This window comes from Spermophilus citellus, assembly GCF_964194105.1.
Source record: "Spermophilus citellus genome assembly, chromosome: X".
In the NCBI taxonomy this organism is placed as follows: domain Eukaryota; kingdom Metazoa; phylum Chordata; class Mammalia; order Rodentia; family Sciuridae; genus Spermophilus; species Spermophilus citellus.
This window is the reverse complement of record NC_138190.1, coordinates 49060014-49069186: the sequence shown is the minus strand read 5'-3', so window position 1 is coordinate 49069186 and position 9173 is coordinate 49060014. Positions and strand designations below refer to the sequence as shown.

The following is a 9173-nucleotide window of genomic DNA, read 5'->3' as shown; positions in this document are numbered from 1 at the left end:
AGTCCTGGTTCCTCCTTTCTCTAATAAGGGCTGGAAAGTGATTGGCACCTTTCAAGTTCATACAGTACAGATCCTGCTGTTGAGCAATACACACAGCTCTTCCAAGTAACAGCCAACCTCATTTCACACACAATCAAGCTTCATGAAAGCCTCAACAAGAACTCAATACATAGAATAGAGGAGAGAAAAACCCCAAACCAACAACCAGGCCTCAAGGAGAAACAATTAGATAAGGACCTCATTGTCCACTCCTGGTCCTCTATTCATACATCAAGAACAGAGAAAAGTGCCAGAACAAAAAAGATAATTACACTAAAAAAGACATAAGTATTAAAAAGAATGGAAATCCATCTCAACTGATGTGCAAGTCAAACATGTTTGAAAACACAAGGAAACAAGCTGAAACTAAAATCATGGAAAAAAATAGTCCATGAAAATAGGGTCTGAAATCAATCAGGAGTAGCTATTCTCATATCTCTCAAAGCAGATTTCAAAACAAAAATTAAGCTGAAGAGAAAGATTGACACTACATATTGGTAAAAGGAACAAACAAATAAGAATATATAACAATGGGAAATTAAAGAAGATATTAGGCTTCCTCACTGCCCTGCAAATCCCTCTGCAGCCATTGCTGCAGCCATGATGCCGAAACGAAAGAAGCAGAATCAGCAACAGCAGCCGCTGCCACAGCAGCCACCACTGTCTGAGCGGGAAGAGACTGGAGATGAGGAAGATGAGAGTCCCATAGAAGATGAGAGTTCCAGCCCTCTGGGCCCTCCCCCATGGCCAATGGAAAGCCTAGTGACCCCAAGTCAGCTCTTCACAGAGGTCCTCTAGGATCAAGGGGTCTGATGATTCCACCACTGCTGAGTCTCCCACATCCTCCCCGGGGCAAAGGCCCAATCCAGGGAGGCCTTGGCCCCAGGTCTGGCCCATACGGTTGTGGTTGGTGTGGGGGAGGTCAGTGCTGAACCCCCTTTTCTGGGGCCAGGCCATGGGGGTCTCTCTAGGGAGAGCTTTCACAAAGAGCAGAGGAACCCTCGAAGGCTCAAAAGCTGGTCTCTTATCAAGAATACCTACCCGAGGGAAGATGGCGGCCAAGGGAGTGCAGCACACCAGTACGCTGCGCCACTGTGCGGGAGAAACACGAGGTGAAATGGCTGAAGGCTACCTTGGTGGGAATCCCCAGTGAAATTGAGGTGCTCCAGAATCTAGAGGTCAGAATTCCAGCACGCGGGATTCAGCTGCAGGGGCTTGGTCGCGGGCGATTTCTCCGCATGGAGGGAAGCAGTACTTGGTCGGCGGACCGCCCCATGGATGGAGTCTGGGATGCGCCCGAGTTAATTAGCCGCGAGGTACCAGAGAGGGATTACAGCGAAGCGGATTCTGCAGGCTCCTGCCAGTGGCACACTGGCCGTGCTGAGTGCTGAATTCCAGCTTTGAAATAGAGGAGAGAATCGGTCCAGTTCGATTCCCGACACCGGTGGGAACACGGAGGAGGACTGCAGCCGCCATCATGGAGAGCTGATGCAATCATCCCTGTTTTCTACTGATCTCAGCTCATTCAACTACAGAACAGGTGATTCCAGGCTGGTATTTGCCTGCGTCGCGCAGACAGATCGCTCAGGCTCGGGATTGGAAACTCTGAGGAGAATACTCTTCAGGCCTCACCCCTGGCAAGGCGGGCGCCGGGCTTTGAGCGGCCAGATTCTAGTTCCCCGGGTTGCTTTGGCCCAGGGCGGGAGATCCTTCTTGGCCCGGGGCTAGGGAACCCGCGGCAACTGTGTCTTTGACCCTGCCCCTGTCTGAGTGTACACTGAGCTGGGAGACGTTGGAGCTGCCAGGCTCGGGCTCCCGGGGCTGCCTGGGCCTGAGGCTGGGGTACCTCTGTGGAGCCTGCTCCGAGCAGAGTGTGGCAGGGACCGGAGAGGCTGGGTTTTGGCTCTCATGGCTGCTTGAGCCCAGGGCCGTGGAGCCTGCGGGGACCGCGAGCTGAGGCCAGCCACAAGTGAAACTTGCGACGAGGGGCAGCGGGACTCTGTCTCCTGGAACAGTTTTGACCCGGAGCTGGTGAGCCCGCGGGAAGTGCGTCTTAGACTCTGCTCCCAGGGGAGCGTGCACCGAGCAGGGAGAGTTTGGTGCGGCCAGGCTTGGGCACCAAGCAGGGAGAGTCTGGTGCGGCCAGGCTTGGGCTCCCGGGGCGGCTTTGGCCTGGGATTGGGGAACCCGCAGCGGTAGCCCTGAGGAGCCTGCTCCTAGCAGAAAGTGGCGGGGATCGGAGAGACCGGCTCCTGGCTCCCGAAGCGGCTCTGGCTCAGGGTTGGGGATCCTACAGGGACTGCTTCTTGGTCCGGGTCCTGCTGGGTGCTGTGGGGGCCTGGAGGGCAGAGTGGAGCTGCCTCCTGTGCCCAGAGCAGGCTAAGGGTCCAGCCAGTGTGGTATCGCGACACCCCAACTGCAGCTGGGGCCGAGGAGAGTAGCTGCCCACGCCTGGAACAGGACCAGCGACCCGACGGCAGGGTAGCCAAGTCAACCCACTTGGAGTGGAGGCCGTGAAGAGCTGCTGTCTGACCCTGCAAGGTAGGCAGTCCTGTGTCCCACTGGCAGGACAGGCTCGGCAGCCGGCCAGTGTGGTGGACGAGTAGCATCGAGGCAGTCACGTCACACTGGTTGGAGTGGGGGTTGAACAGAGCCGCCGCCAGCGTCCGGAAGGAGCCCAGAGACCCGTTGGAGAGGCAGTTAGGTACCCCCACTGGGAGTGGGGGTTGAGCAGAACTGCCACCCAGGCCCGCAGGGTGGGCAGATCTGAGACCCACCGGCGGAACAGGCTTGGAGGCCGACCAGCGTGGTAGACACGCCACATCAATTGGAGTAGGGGTGGAGAAGAGCTGCTGCCCAAGTCCGGATCAGGACCAACGATCCGAGGACGTGGTAGGAACGTCACCACAATTGGAGTGGGGGCAGAGTAGAGCAGCCACCCGTGCCCGCAGGGCGGGCAGACCTATGACCAATCAGCGTAGTGGATAGATCACCCTGATTAGAGGAGGATCACAGCCACTACCCGCCCTACAAGAGAGATATCCCAAATATACAAGAGCAACATAAATAAACAGGGGGAAAAATTTCAAAAACACAACAGTTTCACGAAGCAGAAAGAAACGCAAGCAACATGAAAAGACAAGGAAAGAAAGGACCACAAGCAATGCAGGTCAACTCAACTCTAGAAGAGGTAATAGCTGCAACAGATGGAATGTCAGATAAAGAGTTCAGGATATACATGCTTCAGATGATCTGGAGTCTCAAGGAAGACATGAGACAGCAAAATCAGACAATGAAAGATCACATTGACAAGGAACTACAGAAACAAATCCAGGAAGTAAAAGATCAATTTCACAGGGAGTTAGAAGTAATAAAAAACAAACAAATAGAAATCCTAGAAATGCAGGAAGCAATAAACCAACTTAAAACCTCAATTGACAATACTACCAGCAGAATAGATCACTTAGAAGATAGAACATCAGACAATGAAGACAAAGTATTTCAACTTGAGAAGAACATAGACAGTTCAGCAAGACTGCTAAGAAACCATGAGCAGAACATCCAAGAGATATGGGATAACATTAAAGGACCAAACTTAAGAGTCATTGGGATACAGGAGGGCACAGAGCTCCAAACCAGAGGAATGAACAATCTATTCAATGAAATAATATGAGAAAACTTCCCAGACTTGAAGAATGAAACAGAATCCCATATCCTAGAAGCCTACAGGACGCCAAAAGTGCAAAATCATAAGAGATCCACACCTAGACACATTATAATGAAGATGCCCAACATACAGAATAAGGAGAGAATTTTAAAAGCTACAAGAGAAAGAAAGCAGATTACATTTAGGGGCAAACCAATCAGGATAACAGCTGATCTCTCAACACAGACTCTGAAAGCTAGAAGATCCTGGAATAACATTTTTCAAACACTGAAAGAAAATGGGCTCCAACCAAGAATCGTGTATCCAGGGAAATTAAGCTTCAGGATGGAAGATGAAATTAAAACCTTTCACGATAAACAAAAGTTAAAAGAATTCGCAGCTAGAAAACCATCTCTTCAAAAAATCCTTGGCAAAACATTACAGGAAGAGGAAACTGAAAATAACATTGAAAACCATCAGTGGGAGGTAGGACAGTAAAGGGGGAAAGTAACCAAAGAGGAAAACTAATCAGGTTTAGTAACATAAATAAACAAATATGACTGGAGGAACAAACCAAATCTCAATAATAACCCTAAATGTTAATGGCTTAAACTCACCAATTAAGAGACACAGGCTAGTCGAATGGATCACAAAACAAGATCCAACAATATGTTGCCTACAGGAGACGCATTTGATAGGAAAAGATATACATAGACTGAAGGTGAAAGGCTGGGAAAAATCATTCCACTCATATGGACTGCGGAAACAAGCAGGAGTGTCCATACTCATATCAAACAAAATAGATTTCAAGCCAAAGTTAATCAAAAAGGATTAAGAGGGACACTGCATACTGCTCAAGGGAACCATACACCAACAAGACATAACAATCATAAATATATATGCCCCAAACAATGGTGCAGCTACGTTCATCAAGCAAACTCTTCTCAAGTACAAGAGTCTAATAGACCACCATAAAATAATCATGGGAGACTTCAACACACCTCTCTCACCACTGGACAGATCTTCCAAACAAAAGTTAAATAAGGAAACTATAGAACTCAACAACACAATTAACAACCTAGACTTAATTGACATATATAGAATATACCACCCAACATCAAGTAGTTGCACATTTTTCTCAGCAGCACATGGATCCTTCACAAAAATAGATCATATATTATGTCACAGGACAACTCTTAGACAATATAAAGGAGTAGAAATAATACCATGCATCCTATCTGATCATAATGGAATGAAACTGAAAATCAACGATAAAAGAAGGAAGGAAAAATCATGCATCACGTGGAGAATGAACAATAGGTTACTGAATGATCAATGGGTCATAGAAGACATCAAGGAGGAAATTAAAAAATTCTTAGAGATAAATGAAAACACTGACACAACATATCGGAATCTATGGGACACATTGAAAGCAGTTTTAAGAGGAAAATTCATTGCTTGGAGCGCATTCCTTAAAAAAAGAAAAAACCAACAAATAAACGATCTCATATATCATCTCAAAATCCTAGTAAAAGAAGAGCAAAATAACAGCAAAAGAAGTAGAAGGCAAGAAATAATTAAAATCAGAGCTGAAATTAATGAAATTGAAACAAAAGAAACAATTGAAAAAATTGACAAAACCAAAAGTTGGTTCTTTGAAAAAATAAATAAAATTGACAGACCCTTAGCCACGCTAACGAAGAGAAGAAGAGAGAGAACCCAAATTACTAGCATACGGGATGAAAAAGGCAATATCACAACAGACACTTCAGAAATACAGAAGATAATCAGAAATTACTTTGAATCCTTATACTCCAATAAAATAGAAGATAGTGAAGGCATCGATAAATTTCTTAAGTCATATGATCTGCCCAGATTGAGTCAGGAAGATATAGACAACCTAAACAGACCAATAACAATAGAGGAAACAGAAGAAACCATCAAAAGACTACCAACTAAGAAAAGCCCAGGACCGGATGGGTATACAGCAGAATTTTACAAAACCTTTAAAGAGGAACTAACACCAATACTTTTCAAGTTATTTCAGGAAATAGAAAAAGAGGGAGAACTTCCAAATACATTCTACGAGGCCAACATCACCCTGATTCCTAAACCAGACAAAGACACTTCAAAGAAAGAAAACTACAGACCAATATCTCTAATGAACCTAGATGCAAAAATACTCAATAAAATTCTGGCGAATCGGATTCAAAAACATATCAAAAAAATTATACACCATGATCAAGTAGGATTCATCCCTGGGATGCAAGGCTGGTTCAATATACGGAAATCAATAAATGTTATTCACCACATCAATAGACTTAAAAATAAGAACCATATGATCATCTCGATAGATGCAGAAAAGGCATTCGACAAAGTACAGCATCCCTTTATGTTCAAAACTCTAGAAAAATTAGGGATAATAGGATCATACCTCAACATTGTTAAAGCAATCTATGATAAGCCACAGGCCAGCATCATTCTGAATGGAGAAAAATTGAAGGCATTCCCTCTAAGATCTGGTACAAGACAGGGATGCCCTCTCTCACCACTTCTGTTCACCATAGTCCTCGAAACACTGGCCAGAGCAATTAGACAGACGAAAGAAATTAAAGGCATAAAAATAGGAAAAGAAGAACTTAAATTATCACTATTTGCAGACGATATGATTCTATACCTAACAGACCCAAAAGGGTCTACAAAGAAACTATTAGAGTTAATAAATGAATTCAGCAAAGTGGCGGGATATAAAATCAACACGCATAAATCAAATGCATTCCTGTATATCAGCGACAAATCCTCTGAAACGGAAATGAGGACAACTACTCCATTCACAATATCCCCCCAAAAAATAAAATACCTGGGAATCAACCTAACAAAAGAGGTGAAAGACCTATACAATGAAAACTACAGAACCCTAAAAAGAGACATAGAAGAAGACCTCAGAAGATGGAAAAATATACCCTGCTCATGGATAGGCAGAACTAACATCATCAAACTGGCGATATTACCAAAAGTTCTCTATAAGTTCAATGCTATCCCAATCAAAATCCCAACAGCATTTCTTGTAGAAATAGATAAAACAATCAGGAAATTCATATGGAATAATAAAAGACCCAGAATAGCAAAAACAATGCTAAGCAGGAAGTGTGAATCAGGCGGTATAGCGATACCAGACTTCAAACTATACTACAGAGCAATAGTAAGAAAAACAGCATGGTACTGTTACCAAAACAGGCGAGTGGACCAATGGTACAGAATAGAAGACACAGTAACCAATCCGCAAAACTACAACTATCTTATATTTGATAAAGGGGCTAAAAGCATGCCATGGAGGAAGGATAGCATCTTCAACAAATGGTGCTGGGAAAACTGGAAATCTATTTGCATCAAAATGAAACTGAATCCCTTTCTCTCGCCATGCACAAAAGTTAACTCAAAATGGATCAAGGAGCTCGATATTAAATCAGAGACACGGCGTCTGATAGAAGAAAAAGTCGGCTATGATCTACATACTGTGGGGTCAGGCCCCAAATTCCTCAATAGGACACCCATAGCGCAAGAGTTAACAACCAGAATCAACAAATGGGACTTACTCAAACTAAAAAGTTTTCTCTCAACAAAAGAAACAATAAGAGAGATAAACAGGGAGCCTACATCCTGGGAACAAATCTTTACCCCACACACTTCAGATAGAGCCCTAATATCCAGAGTATACAAAGAACTCAAAAAATTAGATAATAAGATAACAAATAACCCAATCAAGAAATGGGCCAAGGACCTGAACAGACACTTCTCAGAGGAGGACATACAATCAATCAACAAGTACATGAAAAAATGCTCAACATCGCTAGCAGTCAGAGAAATGCAAATCAAAACCACCCTAAGATACCATCTCACTCCAGTAAGATTGGCAGCCATTAAGAAGTCCAACAACAACAAGTGCTGGCGAGGATGCAGGGAAATGGGTACACTTGTTCATTGTTGGTGGGACTGCAAAATGGTGCAGCCAATTTGGAAAGCAGTATGGATATTTCTTGGAAAGCTGGGAATGGAACCACCATTTGACCCAGCTATTCCTCTTCTTGGTCTATTCCCTAAAGACCTAACAAGAGCATGCTACAGGGACACTGTTATATCGATGTTCATAGCAGCACAATTCACGATAGCAAGATTGTGGAACCAACCTAGAAGCCCTTCAATAGATGAATGGATTAAAAAATTGTGGCATTTATACACAATGGAGTATTACTCTGCAATAAGAAATGACAAAATCATAGAATTTGGAGGGAAACGGATGGCATTAGAGCAGATTATGCTAAGTGAAGCTAGCCAATCCTTAAAAAACAAATGTCAAATGTCTTCTTTGATATAAGGGGAGTAACCAAGGACAGGGTAGAGACGAAGAGCTGGAGAAGAAGAATAACATTAAACAGGGATGAGAGGCGGGAGGGAAAGTGAGAGTGAAGGGAAATTGCATGGAATTGGAAGGTGAGCCTCAGGGTTATACACAATTACACATAAGAGGAAAGGAGGAGTAGGAGAAAAATTATGTAAGTGGAAGAAACGATTTATAGTAGAGGGGATGGAGAGAGAGAAGGGGAGGGGAGGGGAGGGGAGGGGTGAGGGGACAATGGAGAATGGGATAGACAGCAGAATACATCAGTCACTAGAAAGGCAATTTGTAGATCAATAGAAATGTAACTGATGTGACACAGCAATCTGTATACGGGGTAAAAATGGGAGTTCATAACCCACTTGAATCAATCTGTGAAATATGGTATATTAAGAACTATGTAATGTTTTGAACAACCAACAATAAAATAATAAAAAAAAAGAATACCTACCCTCCTAAGGATGGCTCCCAGGTTATGGAAGACAAATCTGACTGCCCCTTCTGTTGACACTTTTCCAAAAAGGACCACTGTAGATATGAAAACCTCTGTGCCTTCTACCACCCAGACGTCAACGGACCTCCTCTGTGAGACTGTGCCTTCCCATCCAGGCTGGAAGGAGCCCTCTGTGACCCAGTGGCCATGTATTTCCCTATGGCCCTGTGAAGACTACTGTGAGGCTCTTCCACCCAACACCCTCGGTCAATGACATATCCACTCCCATCCACCACCTCCCCAGTTTGGGGTCCAGAGCTGTGTTTCATCACTGGTGCTCAGTGTGCTCTGTATTCTGATCCAGCCTCCAGAGACATGCCTCTGGGACCCCTTCTTGCTCCCTTCAACTGCCTCCTGGATCTTCTTCCCTTTCACCAAATGACTGTGGAACAGGAAACCTCTTTGGTGCTGTTTCTTGTGCATCATTCCACCTGTCCCCAGTACTGCCCTCAATTCCTGAGAGCTCTGAAGCGGTTTCCTACCCACTTTAGCTGCTTGTGTTAAGTCCTTTTTATGTGACATCCCAGTGTTTTCAGCTGCTAGAGAAACTCGCCAGGTTTTCTGACCTGAGGTCAAGTTTGGGTGACTGGTACAGAGTT

The 9173-nt window shown here is 44.6% G+C and overlaps 1 pseudogene across 1 annotated transcript; it reads left to right on the top strand.

Annotated features, from left to right (window-relative positions):
- The first annotated feature begins 642 nt into the window (after positions 1-642).
- On the top strand, positions 643-8670 carry LOC308639848 (proline-rich protein 3-like; annotated as a pseudogene). The gene is made up of 2 exons: positions 643-1071; positions 8524-8670. The product of its transcript is annotated as a proline-rich protein 3-like (transcript).
- The last annotated feature ends 503 nt before the right edge of the window (positions 8671-9173 follow it).